The 21,154-nt window shown below is 37.8% G+C and overlaps 1 pseudogene; it reads right to left on the bottom strand.

Annotated features, from left to right (window-relative positions):
* Positions 1 to 20,186: 20,186 nt before the first annotated feature.
* On the bottom strand, positions 20,187 to 20,798 carry LOC149204328 (zeatin O-glucosyltransferase pseudogene; annotated as a pseudogene).
* Positions 20,799 to 21,154: the final 356 nt, after the last annotated feature.

The raw sequence follows: 21,154 nt of genomic DNA, 5'->3' as shown, positions 1-21,154 counted from the left end.
GATGAGTTTTCATATATCATTCAAACACTCAACAATAAATTCTAGTGTGCATGGCTAGGTCGATGGATAAAATGGACAGGTTGGAAAAAAAAATTTATGTGCTAGCCAAGAAAATTAGAAAACCCTACCTTCACCTCCTATAATGAAGAAAAGGATCCTCCTCTACCAATTTAGAGGGACTCTCCCTCAGGGTAACATGATGTGAACATGATTAGGTGAGCCAAATTTTCTATTATGATTTTTGTATTATGCCATTGTTTAACTATAGTTGTAAATTTTTGGCATAGTATTTCTTTTAGCTTTTTTATATTTTGAATGATAGACTTATAGCATGTGAGTTATGCAATGTCAATATTTTTAACTTATGCTACTGGTCTGGTTTCCCAAGTTCCAGACAAATAAATTTTGAAAAAACGCTATGCATTTAGTTCCGAAAGTAATATCAAGTGCCTAACCATACAAAAAAAGGTTGAAAAAGTTCTTACTAACACCTCATAGTTAAGTTGAGGAAGTCAGCTCATAATTACTTCATGGTTAAGTTGAAGAAATAGTTATCATATCACTTATTAATGATCCTTAATCCTTAAAATTGAATTACAAACACGATATTTAGAAATGATATACACCATTTTACTTCATATATTAAAAAACCTTAAGATATGGAAACAATATAAAATAACCCTTTTATGTAATGAATCCATTCCTATTCACTTAATTTTTGGAGTGGGAAACATCGTAATGAGCTAAGATCCAAAACAATATACTCTCGTACATTATTCATAAGGGCTCTAGCATCATTATTTATAACTAGTTATAAGATCTTAATGCTAACTGCCTAGTGGAACTTCTTTAATGAGGCACCATGAGCCTTATTCACTTTATATAGAATAGCTTAACAATATGCACTCCACATTGGAACAATTAATGTTGTATAGAGTGGGGCATACATACATACATATATACATATAATTCAATTTCAATGTACTTTAGACATTATTCATAAGGGCTCTAGCATCATTATTTATAACTAGTTATAAGATCTTAATGCTAACTGCCTAGTGGAACTTCTTTAATGAGGCACCATGAGCCTTATTCACTTTATATAGAATAGCTTAACAATATGCACTCCACATTGGAACAATTAATGTTGTATAGAGTGGGGCATACATACATACATATATACATATAATTCAATTTCAATGTACTTTAGATGATAATGTATATATCCTAGCCTATGTGATATTAATTGTTTTGTTGCATGGTGCACATTCACTACCCTAGAATGAACACCACTAGTATTACTTTAAAGGGCCCTTTGGACCCCATTACACTCGTGAGGAGGATCCCAACACTCTATTCCCCTTGAAAAAATATTTCCCACAATGCTTGTAGTGAGGATGGACTACCACAAACTAGGGTGAACCACAATATTGAAGTAGTCCAAGGAACTAGGGTCCCATGTATAGGGGTTCAATGTGATGTTAAATAAGTCCAAGAATATCATCCTAAAACTCAGGTCCCATGTGTGGGTGTTGTCTACAACAATGAAGCGGTCTACAAAACTAGGTCTTGATGTATAATTGCTCCCTATAATGATGAGGTAGTCCATAAAACTCATCCAAAAATAGGGTGGTCCCATGTCCCAATGCTCATGCTAACTCCAAATTAATCTGACAAATCATTAAGTATTTGCTCAAAGTGCCAACCATGGTTATGTGTATCCAAATAAACACAATAACCCATGCCAAAGAGATCATATACATAACTACAAAAGATCAGTAATAGATACATAGTAATAGATAGGGGTTTTTAAATTGGGAAGGTGTATTGGGTTTGTATTGGTAGGGAGTTAAATAATTTGATTTTTAGAGGTACTTTCCAATATATAGTCAAATTAAGGGTATTGTTTAATATGTCATGAATGCGCGTGATATGTCGGATGTTCGTTGAGTGAAGCCCCTGTGATGTGAACATAGTGATCATCACCAAAGAGCAGAATGCAGAGGAGTCCCAGACCACCGAACCAGCCAGAGGAAACTTATGTAGGGGCCAACCTGGTATGGATACAACTGGGAGAAGAATCTTGACAAGCCAATGTGGCCTTACTCAAAACTGTTCAATATTTACGTGTTGAGATGATAAACTTGAGGACAGATAATGAATGACTACGACAAGAACAAGAGGGAATCCTTAAAAGTCTGTCTGACCAACAGAATCAACGGGGACCAGATCTTAGTGTTGATGATGGGGAGAAAACCACGACGGTCTGTCATGGAAAAGATAATGCAGAGTCGGTAGAAAGACATGGGGAAGATGAAGAGGGATGTTCTGATAATGTTTCCGACCAATGGAAAACAAAAAGACAGAAATTGGAATTACAAGGGGAATTCAAAAAGATAAAACCATCACTCTTTGAAGGAGAATCTGAAGAAGCAACGAAAGCATGGTTAATTGACATGAGTAAATACTTTCAGATTTATGACTACACTGATAAACTTAAGGCACGACTGGCAGTTTATCAATTAAGGGGTAAGGCTACCCTTTGGTGGGAGGAAGTCAAAACTGTGAGAAAAATTGACAAAGAACAAGTTACATGGAAAGAATTTCAAAATCATTTCAAGGATAAATATTTAACTGAGCATTATTATGATGAAAAAGCAAAGGAGTTCCATGATTTAAGGTTGGGAACCTTGACCATGGATGAATATGTGAAACGATTTACCTCCCTATTACGGTATGTATCATATATGCAGGAAGAAAAGGCCAAGATTCAACATTTTATTAGTAGCCTACCCAACTTTATGAAGGAAAAGTTGGAATTTGATTACCCAAGAACAATGGATGATGCGGTGCGAAAATCCCGTATCTGTTATTAGCAAATGAAACAAAAGAGTAATGTATCTAAAGGAGGATTGGGCCAGAGGGGTAGAAATTTACCCCCAAGCAGACAAACAAAAACTACTAATGGAAGGAATGTACAACAAAGACCCTTCAGTAAAGTTGCAAGAAATCAGTCAAAGGTCCCAACATACGCTGAAAATAGATAGTCGGAGGGGATTAATAAACCTGTTAATGATCAGCAGGAGAAACAACCCCTGCAATGTTGGGGATGTGGAGAACCCCATTACTACAAAAATTGCCTGCACAGGGTCAGAACAGAGAAACTTTCAAACATGCAAGAAGCTTCCACGGTTGGGGAGGTGGCAAGGAGTATGCACAGAATTAATGATGCACTTGATGACCATTAAGTAGAGTACCAGACCTCCATGATTGAGTGTGAAGGTATGATCGCTAATCAACATGTCTCTGTTTTGTTTGATTTGGGTTTTAGCCTAAGCTATGTTAGTCCTAAGGTTGTAGAGAAATGTCAGTTGCAAAGATGTAAGTTTCAACAACCTTGGTTATTTCAATTAGCCACAGGGGCAAATAGAAGGGTAACTGCAAAAACAGAATGTTGTCCTGTAACTATTTCAAGACATCCGATTTATGTTGATATTAATATACTCCCTTTGGGTTCGTACGATGTGCTGATAGGGATGGATTGGTTGGAAGGACGTTGGTCCTTAGTTGATTGTAAGGAGAAATCTGTTAGTTATCTTACTGAGTTGGGGTAGAGAAAGGAAATACAAGGAATCAAGAAAAATATTAAGTTGTATCCTATTACTGCTAGCCAGCTGGGAAAATGCATTAGGAAGGGTTTTTAGATTTATGTTGTCCAAGTAGGATACACAAATTCCAAGAGTAAAATGACTTCCTTGGAAAATATTCCTGTCATTCAAGATTTTGTTGATGTGTTTCCTGAATCCATTCCTGGATTACCACCTAAACGTGATATTGATTTCACAATTGAATTAGTCCCTGGTGCAGCTCCTATTTCCAGAACTCCTTATCGCATGAGCATACCTGAGTTAACAGAACTCAAAATGCAGCTTCGGGAACTGTTGGATAATGGTTGCATTCGCCCCAGTGTGTTCCCTGGGGAGCCCCGGTATTGTTCATACGAAAGAAGGATAGAACCTAGAGCCTATGCATTGATTATTGCCAGTTGAATAAACTGGCTATCAAAAATAAATACCCTTTACCATGTGTTGACGATTTATTTGATCAAGTGCAGGGAGCTAGTGTGTTTTCAAAAATTGATCTAAGGTCCGGCTGCCACCAGATAAGAATAAAGGAAGAAGATATTTGTAAAACTGCATTTCAAACCCATTATGATCATTACGAGTTCGTGGTACTACCGTTCGGCCTTACAAATGCCCCAACGACTTTTATGAGTCTGATGCACGGTATTTTCCAGCCATATTTAGATAAGTTTGTGCTGATTTTTATTGACGACATATTAATTTACTCTAAGAATCAAGGAGAGAATGAAAAGAATTTAAGGATAGTGTTGCAGACTCTACGGGACAATCAATTATACGCTAAGTTTAGAAAGTGTGACTTTTTCAAAAACCAGATACAGTATCTAGGTCATGTCATATCAACAAACAGAATAACAGTGGATCTAGAAAAGATTAAAACTATTATGGAATGGGCCACCCCGAAGAATGTTGCTGATAATAGATCATTCTTGGACTTACCGGTTAATACCATCAGTTCATTGAAGGATTTTCGAAAAACACTTTTTCTATGACCTCGTTACAGAAAAAGGGACACACTTTCCGATGGACAACTGAATGTCAGCAAAGCTTTGAATGATTAAAACAAATACTTACCACTGCACCCGTACTAAAAGTAGCAAACCTAGAATTTTTTTTCGTGGTTTGCAAAGATGTCAGTAAGGAAGGTGTTGGTAGAGTATTAACACAGGAAGGGAAAGTTATAGCCTATGAATCCCGCAAATTGAAAGAATATGAGCAACGATATTATTCCTATGATATTGAATTAACAACAGCCGTGCATGCACTTAAAATGTGGTGACACTACTTATTGGGAAATAAATTTATGTTATTAACAGATCATAGCAGCCTTACAAATTTCTTTAACCAATCCAGCTTAAATGCTCGATAGGCCAAATGGATAGCATTTTTGAGTGAATTTGACTTTGAAATGAAGCACCTTAAGGGAATGGAAAATCGAGTAGCTGATGCATTAAGCAGAAAATTACATTGTATCTATGAAGTTCAATTCAACCAGGTACAATCAAACCTCGATGATATAATTAAGGAAGCGTCCCTTAAGGACCTAGAGTATGCATTCCTTTGGCAGTAGGCATTTGAAGCTCAAAAGAAGGGGGAACAATATGAATATCATATAAATCTAGATAAAATGCTAACCTTCAGAAACTGAATATATGTTCCTAATCAAAATTCTGTCAAACAATTGATATTGGATAAATTTCATATAAAAACTTATGTTGCCCACCTAAGCTACCAGAATCTATTTTCTGCCATTAGGAAAGGTTATTTCTGGTCAGATTTAACGAAATATGTCACCGAGTACCTGTCCAAATGTTTGGAGTGCCATCTAGTGAAGGCGAGCATCAGCACCCCGCTGGACTATTCCAACCATTGCCCATTCCTGAGTGGAAATGGGAGACAATTACTCTAGACTTCATCACTGGTTTACCTCGCACTAAGAAGCAACACGACTCAATTATGGTGGTGGTGGATAAGCGAAGCAAAACCGCTGATTTCATACTGGTAAAATCACTTACAAAACTATTGAAATTGCAGACATATTTATGAGGGAAGTTTTCCGACTGCACGAAATACCCAAGGTGGTAATTTCTGAAAGGTATGTAAAATTTACATCCACATTTTGGAAAACACTCTTCTCTGGATTGGGTACCCAGATTCAATTTAGTACCGCTTACCATCCATAGACGGATGGCCAAACGGAGCGAGTGAATCAAATTCTGGAGGATATGTTAAGAATGTTTGTGATGCAACAACCACATAAATGGGAAGATTACCTCCACTTAGTGGAGTTTTCTTATAATAACGGATACCACGAGTCATTGGGCATGAGCCCCTTTGAGGTGTTGTATGGAAGAAAGTGCAGGGTGTCCATAGATTGGAATAGTCCTATCAACAGACTAACATTGGGTCCTAACATGTTAGCCGAAATGGAAGAGATGGTTAAGAAGGTCTGTCAGAATCTAAAAGTTGCCCAGGATAGACAAAAGGTTTATGCAGATAAAAGAAGAACATATAAGGAATTCCAATTAGGGGATCATGTGTACTTGAGAGTAAAGCCTCGAAAAAGCACTTTACAATGGAGGGTTTGTGCTAAGTTAGCACCCCAGTACTATGGACCTTTTTAAGTCTGGGGACGAATTGGACCTGTAGCGTACAAACTTGCATTACCAGGCCATATCCGGGTCCACAATGTTTTCCATGTCTCCTTGTTAAAAAAAATGTGTACAACCCTCAGCATATAATTAACTTAGAAAGTATACATGTAATAAGTTAATAGAATAAATAGCATATAATTTGTTATTTTGAAAGGTTTTTGACATCAGATTGTAAAATGTGCAAGTCAAATCAGAAGGAGATTTTCTGGTAGAAACTCTTCATATTCTTGATCGGAGAGAAACCACCTTGCGTAAATGAGCCATCACCCAGGTTAAAGTGCAGAGGAATCACTTTGGCCTAGAAGAGGCCACCTAGGAAGAAGTTGAATTTATGTGGAAAGCTTATCCGACACTATTTTCATAAATAGAAAAGAACACCAGGGACGGTGTTCCTCACAAGGGGGGAAATATGTAACACCTCACACCGCATGAACATTTACTTTGGTTACCATGTTTTACTTATTAGTTTAGCTTTTCACTTTGTTTGACATGGAATGTTAAAGAACTATAGCTGGAAGGCCAGAACATATTTTCCTATTTTATTAATTAATAATTAAGAGTTAAAGTGTTTTGACAAGAACTAAAAGAAATAGTTGTTAACCTCCTGAGATAGTTAAAAGCAGTTACTCATCTATTTCCTCAAAAGAGGAAAGGAAGGAAGGCCTAGGGGGTTGGAGGGAAAAAGGAAAAAAATAAAAGATCAGATGGGTGAAGGGAGCAGGGCAATGCTACCCAAAATTCTTTGAGCTAGGTGGAATAAACAAGTGGGAAAACGTTGAGTACATTCTGAGAGGTATGTGACTTGAGTCTGGACTGGAAGTCCTGATGCCCAATATACCTGATTGCAACAGACTCATTTTACTGTCAAGAGAAGGAAGAGCTCGGGGGGGGGGGGGGGGAGGCTGGACATAATTTCCAGACTCATGGCTGGGTGGTGAGACCTTCCTGAAAAGGGAAAGAACTTACATATCTACCAGGCAGTGAACGGATAAGTAAAGAAACTCTTTATCTAGTAATCATTAAAGAAAATGATTCCATAGTGATTGATGGATAAAACTAGGGGCTGCTTGTTAATCAAAAACTGTCTGTTTTATATATTTTACGCTAGTAGGAGTAGTCAGATATCTAACCAAAGGTTTATCGCTAGTCTGAATGTAGAATAAATTTATATATGTAAATAAAGAATTAAGCTATGTAAAATTAGGAAAATACTTCTACTACACAGAGAAATAGAAAGCAATTTTAGATAAATATTTAAAACAAGAATTGTTAATGATATGTTTAAAATATTCAATACATTTAACCAAGAATAGCTTAAGTGCTGAGATAGATCAATGTTATTATTATACACATACACGAATCTACTCTATGCGGCACACCTTATAAAACATGTAATCATCTTAAACAACATGTTAGCATAATTCTTTCTTGAAAATCACAAAATGGAGAAGCAAAACCTCATATATGGGAAATGTCAAAGTATCTAAATGATTGATTGTAGAAAGAAAGCTTATTATCAACCGCAAGGGGTCGAAATAAGACTCGGTTGAATCCAAAAGGAATCGTGAGTTCACACAATCCATAAATATATTCGTCATTTAATCAAAAGAATTAGTAAAATCACAATCAAGCTCAATAGAGTCCATTGAAAAACAAGATGAAAAGCTTCAATATCGGAAGCCTAACAAAACTAGAAGAGCTCCAAGCTATGAGTGTTAAATGTATACAAATCAAAACTTCATACCTTTTGGGAAAGAAAATTAAAAATAAAACCCTCGGTGAAGCCAGAACTACATAGGTTTATGTCATGGCACATTTTGAAACCTTAGCTGTCGGTTAAACAAAATCCTTTGTTCAATCAAAATAACAAATTCAGACTATGGTTGGCTTATAGCCTCGGCCTAAATTTATACTTCTACCCAGAGAAGCCAGGATATCATTCGGTAGAGTGATTACAAACATAACCACTTTGTTCAGGAAAACATTCAAGCAAGACAAACTGTCATAGAGTTTGGTAATGAGACAACCTGGAAATCAAAAGGCAGAAACCATGAGTAAGGGGGACTCATCCGAACCCAGAACAACCATAAGTGAAGGAATTATGCAAAGTCTGATACCTGTAGATGCACGAAGAATGAGTTAAAAATAATAATAATAATAATAATAATAAAATAAAAAATAAAAATCCTTAATGTTGAACCTAAGTAGTACTCAGAGGATCGTTGATATTACCTGAGACAAAGCAGCACTGGAATGTCAAAGACCGCTTGTACCAAAAACCCATGCATCAAGTTATTAGCGGCTCGAATCAAGTGAGATGGAATAACCCAAAAGAAAACCTTGTCATAACGAGTATTACCTCCTCGAACCCGATAGCCGCCAACTTCATCCTCTTTTGGACAAGTAAGCCAACGGTAACTCATACTCCCTGCACAGTGGACCAGATGAGCAGAGAAGCAGTCAAAAATTGGAAGCATGTATCCATATCAAGAAAGAGAGGAAAGGTTACAGGTTACCTGCTAGACAAAGTTTGACTCCATTCTCCATCGAAACAAGTATGGAAAACTAAAGCACTCTTTGTTGCAACAAACCCTTAGCCCGCTTGCAGAGCCGAGCATCAGAGAAATCACACAACTCAAATGAATCCACATACGGCATGACACTGAGAAAGCACTTATGACATTAAACCCTGGGTGTCGAGGTCTGTTGGATCGCCAAACCCAGATCCAAAGGAGTAGACTACGCTAGGTGTCCCAAGCTACTAGACCCTTCTTGTCACGTCCCTACACCTGCGGTAGTCTTCCAACCGCTTATAGCGAGGTGCGACACCACCGAACACTTTCTTTTCACAAATATTTATGTTCGTGGACTACGCTTACTTTCACTTTAACATTACTTAGCTTGTGTTTTGCAACCAAGTAAACATACATTTATCCTTTATACCAATGAAGCCCATACTCATTCATTATCCATAGCAATTATAACAAGAACAACAACAATTGCAACAGTATAAAGGGGAGGGGAAACTCCCCGTAATGTGAGTCTGCCCGAATCAATATATTATACAATCATCATTTTTACAATGTACAGACTATGTCCTTGGGAAACCCCAAATTTACAATTAGCCAAATTTTCACAACTTCGGCAAACTCGGTTGCCCAGCTCATCGGCAGCTCCGCACAGTCGCCGCATGACTCACCAACCCGTCGTTCACCTCGTCGCACATCTTCACTGGTTCGCTCTTCGTTTGGTCGTAAACGCCCAAACCGTGTATCCCTGCCCACACGCAGTCCCGCTTGTCACTCCTTGACAAACGCCCAAATCGTGTGCACAACACGTAGTACCGCCTGCCCAACTCAACGACCTCCGGTTCACCTTCGTGCACACTTGCACAGTGGGCGGGCGCTCACCCGAGTCGCCAAGACACCCACGCCAAGTCGTCGCATAAACACCTCCGCACAATCACCTCGGGCATGCCTTTCCCAACGCATCCACCTCTCACCAAGAGCGCTCTCACCAAGTGCGACTCACTAGAGGAGCGCATGAGCTATGCGCTCATCCTCCTCAAATCTGCGCACTAGAATCTCTCCTCCAAGAGTGAAGATGAAGTGCGAAGTTGGATGATTGAAATGAGCTCCATCGCACTCATATATACACTTCACAAGTGTGGTGGTGGCTCGCCCAGCCGACCACCATATCTTCGTTTACACACCCCTTCGCAACGTTCAATACCCACTTCCAAGTCGGCCTGCCCACCATTGCATGTCGGCTTTAAGCCAAGCGCTCCACGCTCCAATCGCCATATAAGTGCTATCGCACTTCTATCATTGTCGCATGTTCGTCGCATTTTCTTCGCACGCCCGGTTCGTCGCACCTGCCTGTTGCACTATCGCACGCCTGTCGCGCGCTCGTGCACGGTCACCCGGCGCCCAACCGCACTGCAGCTCCGAGGACCTTACATCCTCCTCCACCTAAAATCATTGTCGTCCTCGACAACATACCATCCTGGTAGCCATCCACCAAGATCATCCATGATGTCAACTCCTCCACATACTGCAACTATCACTGCATCATATGTAGAACCACTGTCTCCACCATGTCTCGCCTCGACAACCATCTGTCACCAAGATCACCATACCAAGGTATACACCTCATCGGTATGCCATCCATCAGAGATCATCTCAATCCATGATCATCGACCCCTCTGCCACAATCTCCATTGCAACATCTCGTGTCGACCTCATCATGTGTCACCATGTGAACTGCTGCCATGATACTCCAACACAATGCTAACACATCTCTGCACATTGAGCTCCCTCATGCTTGAACTAGTCGGATGGCCAGTCCAACTGTCACGCTCAATCATGAGAATGCACATCCTCATGCCACCATCAGTTGTTTCTCAAGACATCCTGCCACATCCTCAACTCGATCAAGAATCCATCTCCATATAAGTGTAAGCCATGCTCAGGTCCATGAAGTAGCCCTCATCTCATCTGCAACATGCTGTCCAAGTAGTTGAGTCTCGGCTCAACCCATGCCCAAGTGTTGCCACCAAGGCATCATCATCGTTGTAACTCCATCACTCCAAAGTGTCTCATATCGATCATCCACATCAAGTCACTCTTCCAAGCCATTCCCATACATGTACTCGAAAGTATGCACCCCATCCTGCATCAAAGTCTCTAACCTCAGCTCCTCAATGCATCAAATCCTCTAAGTCCACCATATATGAAGTCCCTAAAAGTCACAACAATCTCATGTCATCATGAGCTCCATAATCAGCTCACAAATCCAACCAAGTCCATGGCCTTGTTGTACAAGAGTGCACAACCTCTCCATCAACTCATAAGTAATAAGTCTCCATGTCACACTAGCAAATCCATCCGCACAACATCCCTGCCTTGGCACTCTTCCTTGGATGTCCATGACACCTCTACAAGTGCTCCCACACAATGTCCCTACATAAGACTGCCATGCTCCATGTCTCCAACCTGATGTCCATGACTAAGTTGCCCATGTAGTCCAACCAAGCAGACCCATCACAACAATCGGTCATCCTCATCCAAGTCTACAATCTTCGGTCTAGTGAACTCGGTCACTCAACCATATCATCATGTCATGAGTCCCTTCCATCACAGCTCCTCCACCAAAGTGTCCACCAAGACTTGCTCTTGGTCTCGGCCATGAGAAGTCCACCCAAGCATCATCATCATACCTCAAGTGTGTGCCCTCCTCAATATGTCCATTGGTCATGCCGGGCACTTACCCAATCTTCCATATGGCTAAAGCATGACCCATTCCTCCACAACGATCATCATGTTCCTCCCTTGTCAATGGCCTTTGTACCTTCTACCATAAGGTCACAAACAACCCCAACAAGTCCTACAACAATCAACAATCCTTGCTTCTCCATACAAGGCCTCATCCTAGTCATCCATGGCAAGATCCTCCATAGCATAGGCAAACTGGCTTTGCCCTTCACTGCATACGGTCCATCTACCAAATGCCCAAATGAAACACAAGTATCAATGGTACTTACATCATCATCATGAGGCTCTTCCTCATTGCACGATCCTGGTTCAACTTGATCATCCTCAAGTTCATCCTCCATCATGATCATGTCTGCAACACCTTCAATCATCACGGCTTCCTCTTCCTTGTCGGCACAATCTGCAACTTCATCTTGCTCCATTGTCCAACCAAGTTGAAGAAGCTCTTCTTCAACATTCTTTTCCAAGACTTCAAGTTCCTTTCGAATTCAGGGATTATCTTCTTTCAACCTCTTCAACCTGTATAAGGTAAGCAAGAGCTTCCCTTCACCTTCTCCCAAACTTGCCATGTCTTGTTGTTCAGCTTGGTCCAAGCACTAGGCTTCACCTCTGCTAAACCTGCTTCCACTGTCATCAACTTCCAAGTGTATGCACACTTGCTTCACCCAGCTTCCTGCAAGACTTCTCCAAGTCTTCAGACCTGCTCTGATACCACCTGTCACGCCCCTACACCTGCGGTAGTCTTCCAACCGCTTATAGCGAGGTGCGGCACCACCGAACACTTTCTTTTCACCAACACTTATGTTCGTGGACTACGCCTACTTTCACTTTAACATTACTTAGCTTGTGTTTCGCAACCAAGTAAACATACATTTATCCTTTATACCAATGAAGCCCATACTCATTCATTATCCATAGCAATTATAACAAGAACAACAACAATTGCAACAGTATAAAGGGGAGGGGCAACTCCCCGTAATGTGAGTCTACTCGAATCAATATATTATATAATCATCATTTTTACAATGTACAGACTAAGTCCTTGGGAAACCACAAATTTACACTTAGCCAAATTTTCACAACTTCGGCAAACTCGGTTTCCCAGCTCGTTGACACTTCTGCATGGTCGCCGCACGACTCACCAACCCGTCATTCACCTCGTCGCACGTCTTTGCCGGTTCGCTCTTTGTTTGGTCACAAATGCCCAAACCGTGTATCCCTGCCCACACGCAGTCCCGCTTGTCACTCCTTGACAAACACCCAAATCGTGTGCACAACACGTAGTGCCGCCTGCCCAACTCAACGACCTCCGGTTCCAACCTCCGTTTCACCTTCATGCACACTTGCACGGTGGGCGGGCGCTCACCCGAGTCGCCAAGACACCCACGCAAAGTCGTCACACAAACACCTCCGCACAATCACCTCGGGCACGCCTTGCCCAACACATCCACCTCTCACCGAGAACGCTCTCACCAAGTGCGACTCACTAGAGGAGCGCATGAGCTATGCGCTCATCCTCCTCAAATCTGCGCACTAGAAGCTCTCCTCCAAGAGCGAAGATGAAGTGCGAAGTTGGATGATTGAAATGAGCTCCATCGCACTCATATATACACTTCGCAAGTGTGGTGGTGGCTCGCCCAGTCGACCACCATATCTTCGTTTACACACCCCTTCGCAACATTCAACGCCCACTTCCAAGTCGGCCTGCCCGCCATCGCAAGTCGGCTTTAAGCCAAGCGCTCCATGCTCCAATCCCATATAAGTGCTATCACACTTCTATCATTATCGCATGTTCGTCACAAAGTTTCGTCGCATTTTCTCCGCACGCCCGGTTCGTCGCACCCGTCCATCGCACTATCACACACCCGTCGCGCGCTCGTGCACGGTCACCCGGCGCCCAACCGCACCGCAGCAGCTCCGAGGACCTTACACTTCTTGTAAGGCCTCCGAGTGCGCGGACGGGTGCACGGGCGGACGAACTGTGACAAAGGTGCGACAGTAATGCGACGTTTGTAGCGACGAAAGGTAGAACACTTAAATATGACTAAGTGTTGAACGAAAGCATACATATATGCGAAGTTGGAATACGTAGAGCCGACTTGTAATATGAAGCTTGTGGGCATATTATGAGAGATGGTGGGGTCGGCCAAGGGGCTGACACCCCCATGTGAAGCCCACGTATGAGGCATATAAATAAAGCATGAGGTGAGCTCATTTCAAACATTCGAACATTGAACTCTCATACACTTCTGCGCATAAGAAGAAGAGGAAACTGCGCAAGGGGTAAAAGGACTACGCATACCTCATGCGTAGGTTATCCAAGTGCAGGTTTAGTTATTCTTGTGCCGGGTGAGGTGGAGGCTAGTGTGCCAGGTTCAGTTTTGGATACGGTTTCGTGCAGGATTTGGTAGGAAGGTTGGGTGGCTCGGGTGAGCACCTCTTCTTGTGCAAAGGTGCACGACATGTTGTAAAAAGGCAGGTGGCCTGTCTATTGTAAAATTGGTTAAGTGTGAGACTTGGTTCGGCCAAGACACACTGTTGTATTGTAATCTGATATTCTTAATAAAATTGTTGGGCAGACTGTTCGGGAGTTGCCCCTCCCTTTTATACTTGTTGCAATTGTTGCTCTCGGTTTAATTGCATGATGATAATGAATGAGTATGGGCTTCATTAAGTATAAAGTATAATTGCTTTTACTTAGTTGCGAAACACAAGCTAAGTATGCTAATGTGAAAGTAGGCGTAGTCCACGAATGTTAGTATTGGTGAAAAGAAAGCGTTCGGTGGTGGCGCACCTTGCTACAAGCGGTTGGAAGACTACCGCAGGTGTAGGGGTGTGACACTTCTGGTGTCGGGTCCGTAACATTAAATATAAGAGAAGCAGATGTCACGTGGGGTACCATCGGTTTTATTCACCATAAAAATGATATTAAAGCTTAGGTAGAGAAGCATGCCAAGTTGGATTATAGCTTCGATGTATATACGAATCATATATTAAAGATGGATCCATTAAATTCATGATAGGGTTGATATATATTATATGGTAAGATTTAATGTTTATAAAGTTTTTTTTAGGATCAATATGTAATGTTGTAATATGTGTTACATTAAGAATGAAAATCATCTTTTGGAATAAATAAATAACCCAAAATACATCCAACTAGGCCAAATTTCATAACAAAAATATTTCACATTTAATTCAATGAAGCACATTTTGTTAAAAAAATTTAAAACATACTTCATTTAATACAAAAATATTCCATATCTAAATTACATAATGAAACACTTTTTGTTAAAAAAAATATATTCTATACTTCATACCTTTATTGTCCATTATTCTTAAATTTAAATTTCAATATTATTCATTCTCCTTAAATTTAAATTTCAGGACTCTTTGAATTAAATTTAAGGACTCTTTAAATTTTAATATTAAGGATTGACAAAATGTTTGAAATAATTTAGTAATATAATACCAATGAAGTGATAATATATTTTATTTTAGGATTTTTTCCTTATATATAAAAACAACATAAAAAAATGTTATTTAAAATATATATATAATTTAGATCTTACGTAAAATATACGATTTATATCATAAGCAAAATTATGTAATTTTTTTCTTGGGTATATGGAAATGTCTTTTAGATTTTATGTTAATGGGAAAATTGTTATTATATATATATATATATATAATTTATTTCGTTTTTATTTTCTATTAATGAAAATATATTATTTTAAAAATATATTAAATTAGTTAATATTTTTTAAGTTGTAAAAAATGTATTTTAATTCTTTTACAAAATAAAATAAAAAAAAATGTTATTAAAAATTAATATTTTTTTTTATAAAAAAATTTATATATTAATTTAATTTAATTTTACTTCATTTTTTAATTAAATTAGAAAGTTAAAAAAAATTACTTTAAGATAAATTTTAATTCTCTAATAGATACTATTAAAAACATTTAAATATTAAATCTTACTATTTATTTATTAAATCTCAATTCAATTTTATCTTTACAAAAACATTCTATAAAAATTTAATAAAAATTAAATTACTACTATCTAACTATTTTATTAATAATTAAATTAAAATTTAAAAAATGATATTCTAACCTAAATTATTATTAACCTGATGAAACTTAAAATTTTAATTATCAACATGTATATTTTACAATGATAAAATTTTCAATGTTGCAATGTAACTGCTATTGTACATGGTAAACAATATCGTGGTTGTTGGTATATCAAGAGCTCTCCTACTAGGACAAGTTTCAACCCACAAACACATTTTGATCCTTGTTGACCTATCTTAGTTTGCAAGCTCTATATGGTTTCAAACCAAAAACACATTTTGATCCTCGTCGACCTATCTCTCTTAGATTGCAAACTTTGTGAGGTCTCAAACCAGAAACACATTTTGATTCTCGTCTCAAACTCTGGGCGGTATGCAGAGTCCTGAGCCATGTGCAGTGATATTACCCTCTCTGACATCGTAAAACCCGAGAAACACTTGAGCTCTTTGCCGACTGTCAGTCGTTGCAGTGATACTTCCCTCTCTGACATCGTAAAACCCGAGAAACACTTGAGCTCTTTGCAGACTTTCAGTCGTTGACACTATTTGATAATGTCAATAAATATGAGAGTTTTCTTCAGTTTGATTTTTTGGAACTTTTATGGTGGATTTTCTAGTCAAATTTCTCTAAAATCTGGCAGGAATTTATTGAAATCACAAGCTTGATGGGTAATTGTGTGCAATCAAAGTTCCAAGATACTAAATATGTAAAAGCATGTTAATGTGTATCATGTTTTCCCTTTTTGTGGCAAAAAAGTTTTATAAAAATAAATGGAGTCGGAATGTTTACTCTTAGATTTACAAAATCATCAAAAATTAAGTGGTGGCAAAAGAAGACAAAACATGTCAGTTTAAATTCAATTTCATGTCATATTTTTTCTAAAATTTAATATATAATTTTTATCTAATTTATTCATTTTCTTTAAAAGATATCATTAATATTTTACATAAATTTTTAAGTAGTGACAAAACCGCGACCCCCCATTTCTCTATTGATTTATGTTTTTTAATTCCAATTTCTTTAAGAGATGTGTTGTAAACATTCTAAAGATTGCTAAACATATTTAAAAAGAAAAAGTAAGCATATTTTTTAATTATTATTAAAATACTAGTAAAAATGTTCATATTTTCGTATATATAAAACCGCGACCAAAGAAACTACTCTTTCAAGTTTATAAAATCGATTTTTTTTAATATAAATTTGAAAATAACATATAACAAAATGTTAAAATTATTTTTTGAAAATTTTTAAAATAGATTTTATACTTTTTATAATAAAATTTTTAATTATGATTATAGCAACCTATTTTATATTATTCAAAATATAATATATATAATTATTTGTTTAGAAATTCTACATCTATTTTTATATATATTTTTAAAGAGTTGTAGCATTTGATTTAACTTTACATAAAGTTATTTATATTTTGTGAGTGATTAACCATAGTATTTACCAATATTTACTATCAGTTGACTTATTTGCAAATTTAGTATTTACTTTTTATAACATTATTTATATTTTCTAAACTCATTAAATAGGTTCACTATGGCTTTTACCAAAATTTATTGTAAGTTAGCTTTGTTACAAATTTAGCATTTATTTTTTATAATTAACAACTATGAAACTCAACTCATTTAATTGATATATATATATATATATATATATATATATATATATATATTTTATCTTTTTTCATTTGAGTACTTTTTTTATTTTGCCATATAATGAGACACATTAACATGCTTTTACCTCTGAGCCATATATATAGTAAAAAAACTAGTTTAAATAACACAAAACAATATTTCACCTCAAATTTGTCCGACACCAGAAAGTCCAAAAAATCTCACTAAAAACAACTCCATAAATATGTGATTTGTTAATAGACATTAAATTATGCACAGGTAGTATATGTCCACTGTTGGCTTGCTAGCATTAAATGAGCAGTGCAATGGTATATGTTTATTGTTGGCTTGCTAAAATCTAACCATGGACATATATAGCCAGGCTCATTTTAATGTTTATTGACATATTTTCAACATTCAATAATAATTGGCTTGCTAGCATTAAATGAACGGTGGGGTGGTATATGTTTATTTTTGTCTTGCTAAAATCTAACCGTGGACATATATAGCCAGGCTCATTTAATGTTTATTGACATATTTTCAACATTTAATAATAAGAGAAAATTAAAGTGAAACAATTTAGTAATAATAAAATATTATCCTAGTATCATTCAGTGGAATGTGTGAAAAAATTTCAAGGTTTCAAAATTGATATCCATATATACAAATTTGCAGTGCAACGGTAGTACATAAATATTTCCATGTTCCATATTTTTTTTTATGCAAAACCATTTAGCCATTCATACACTACCCAGAACTACAAAAGTTTATGTACAGTCAATGGTTATTGATCATCCTGGAAGATTACATACACTTCACTATGTTAGATGCCGATGTCAATTTTCCATTTAGCAATGATAGAAGAGTACAATAAAATGATTTGGCAATGGTGAAAAATTATTGTAGTATCTTCCAATGTATTGTTGTTGTTCATAGTGAATGTTTTAGGGCTTTATAGATTTATATACACTAATTTTTCACCGGTGTTATAAAGAGATTTTGAATCCAATTTTTCCATATTTCAAAATTTGTGTTCATAGATATCATATATTATTCAAAACTGCCATAAATCCTCTGCACTCAATCGTTAGGGAAGATTACACTACGCGAGTTGGAATAAGGGAAAAATTACCCATTATCAGATTACCCTACAACGACTTGGAAATAGTGAAAGATAACCCAATGTCTATCCATAGAATTGTTGGAAATAATACTGAGAGGGGGGGTGAATCAGTATTATTAAGTCAAATATTCCCTTTTCAAAATCAAATGATATACGCTACTTCATTTAATTAAACCCGCGTATATACGCAACTATGCAGAAGAAAATCCACGTATATAATGCAAATTTCTAATTTACTTTATCTTTCTGATGTTGATTGTTAATCTGTGATTCAGAAGCAAATAACCAGTAACCAGAAACAGTAAAACAGAGCAGAAAGACAATCGCACACAAGAACACAAGATATAAGGTGCAAACCCAATGTGGGTGAAAACCACTTGCTGCAATTCGTCTCTATCTTTTCTTTAATTAGAAACTTCTTTTTACAAATGTATTGGTGCAGTCCTTTACCAGTACGCAGGCTGCAACCTGCAGAGAGCTACAACCCTCTCTCGTTTTCCAGCTTCTCCTGGAAGGGAGATACAACCCCCTTAGCTTTTGCACTAGCCAAGATACAAGTACGTAGGTGCTGGCCTATAGAAGGCTACAACATTCTCTTTCTTTCAGGGACCACGTTTCATAAATTTTCAGACTGGATCCACAAATAACATCAATCAACCATCAAGAATTTATGCTTCAACCAATAACCTTTCACCAATCAAAACTGAATCAACATAAACACTTATCTGACGACTGTACCCAGATCACAGTAACAGTACCACACACCAAAACTGAACCCAGAACACTACAACAATAAACAGAAGCAGCAAAAACACAACTCAAAATGTATACGCTACTTTAATGGCCTGAAACCTGCATGCATACGCCTTTGCGTACAGAACAACTTGCATATATGCTATTTTCCTTCATTAAACCTGCGTATATACGCGCCTTAGCTGAATTGAACCTGCGTACAGATCTACAAAAAAATAATTCACTCTTTCAAGTATTCAGGCACTTATTAACCCAGTTTAACAGATTTATAGATCACGCATGCGCCAGATATAACAGATCAAAATCATGTAAAGATATTATTGTTCAGGCCAAGAGATTATGACCCATCAATAGAACTTATCCTTCTTTTCGCTAAGATTCCTCCTTCATTCAGATCCAGATCTGCTCCACAATGCTAATCACCAATATTTCAGATCTCGTACACTATCAAATATTCAATAATAATTCAGATGATCCTTGTCACATGATCTCATTCCTCTTTTATAGTTTTAGGCCTTGCACAATACCACGGTCCAAAACCATAATAAACCAATACCAAGGGCCCAAAACCTGGGGTCAACACTTCTGACGAGATACCATGGTCCAAAACCATAGGTTCAAATTCCAAGGACTAACAAACATGGACCAAAAATAAGTTTCCCACCATGTACGCGCTTTTCTGTGCATAAAAGTGCGTGTATACGCATACACGACTTCTGAACGTATACTCCGTGTGTATATGCGTCTTCAGCAAGGTGAACCTGCGTATACAAGATTTCCTTCATTCTGAGTGCCTGAACTGAGGTCTGACCACCAAAGTGAGTTGCCATCAAGGACAACACCTGTACCATAGGGCCACATCTGTGCCAAAATGCCAACAAGAATGTCATTATTATTATAATTGAACAAATGTTCAGAAATTTTACAACCATAAATATATAATCTAGTTTTCACTAGTGATACAGATGAAGGCTTTGAACCCCTTTCCCTGAAGAAGGATTTTGCATATGTGAGATGCAAAATCTTGAGCATAGCTGCCAATGCTCTTAATCATTACTTTGTTCATTCAATTTTGAAGTAAAATGATTGATAAACGACTCTAACTCCTTCCACGACAATCCTCCCTCTACCACGGCCCTTTGGGCAGCCACTCCAAGTTCCTTGGCCCTCCTCATTTCCAATCCCTCTCCATCTTCCCCCATCACTCGCCCAATCACCTTCTCGACCTCCTCCGCCATCACCAACTCAGTCTCATTTGCCTTCGTCCACTTCTTCACTTCCATGCCCACCTTCAGCTCCCTGGCCACCAGAATCGAATTCACAAATTGGTTGGAATGCAGAGGCCAAGCCACCATGGGAACCGCAGCGCTGATGCTTTCCAAAGTCGAATTCCATCCACAGTGCATTACAAACCCTCCCGTGGCCTTATGCGCTAGGATATCAAGTTGGGGAGCCCAGTTTCTCACCAAAAACCCGCGTCCAACAATTTTATGCTCATGCCCTTCTGGAAGCAGCTCGTTAATCCAATCCATCCGCGCTTCATCTGACGCCGTGAAACGTGCACTGTCCGTGACCCTAACTGTCACGCCCCTACACTGGCAGTACTCTTTCAATCGCACTATAGCGAGGTGCGGCAGCACTAACCACTTTCTTTTCATCAATACGTGCGATCATGGACTATTCCTAACTTTCGATACTTAGTTTATTTTCTTCTTTACAAAGTATTATGCTTTCCTTTATACATAGCGAAACCATTAACATTCACCATAAACAGCATTAACATATAAATGCATAATAGTATAAAGGGAGAGGCAACTCCCTATAATGAGTCTGCTTGAATAATATATATATATATATATATATATATATATATATATATATATATATATATATATATATATATATATATATATATATATATATATATATATATATATATATATATAAGTTAAATCTTGAGGAAACCCCAAATTTACACTTAGCCAAATTTTACATTCACAACTCGTTCAGCACA

This window comes from Pinus tabuliformis, chromosome 1_2 (assembly GCF_031772625.1).
Source record: "Pinus tabuliformis cultivar Carrire ecotype Pingquan chromosome 1_2, CPIR1, whole genome shotgun sequence".
NCBI lineage: Eukaryota > Viridiplantae > Streptophyta > Pinopsida > Pinales > Pinaceae > Pinus > Pinus tabuliformis.
The sequence above is the reverse complement of the archived record's forward strand: the minus strand, read 5'-3'. Positions and strand labels throughout refer to the sequence as shown.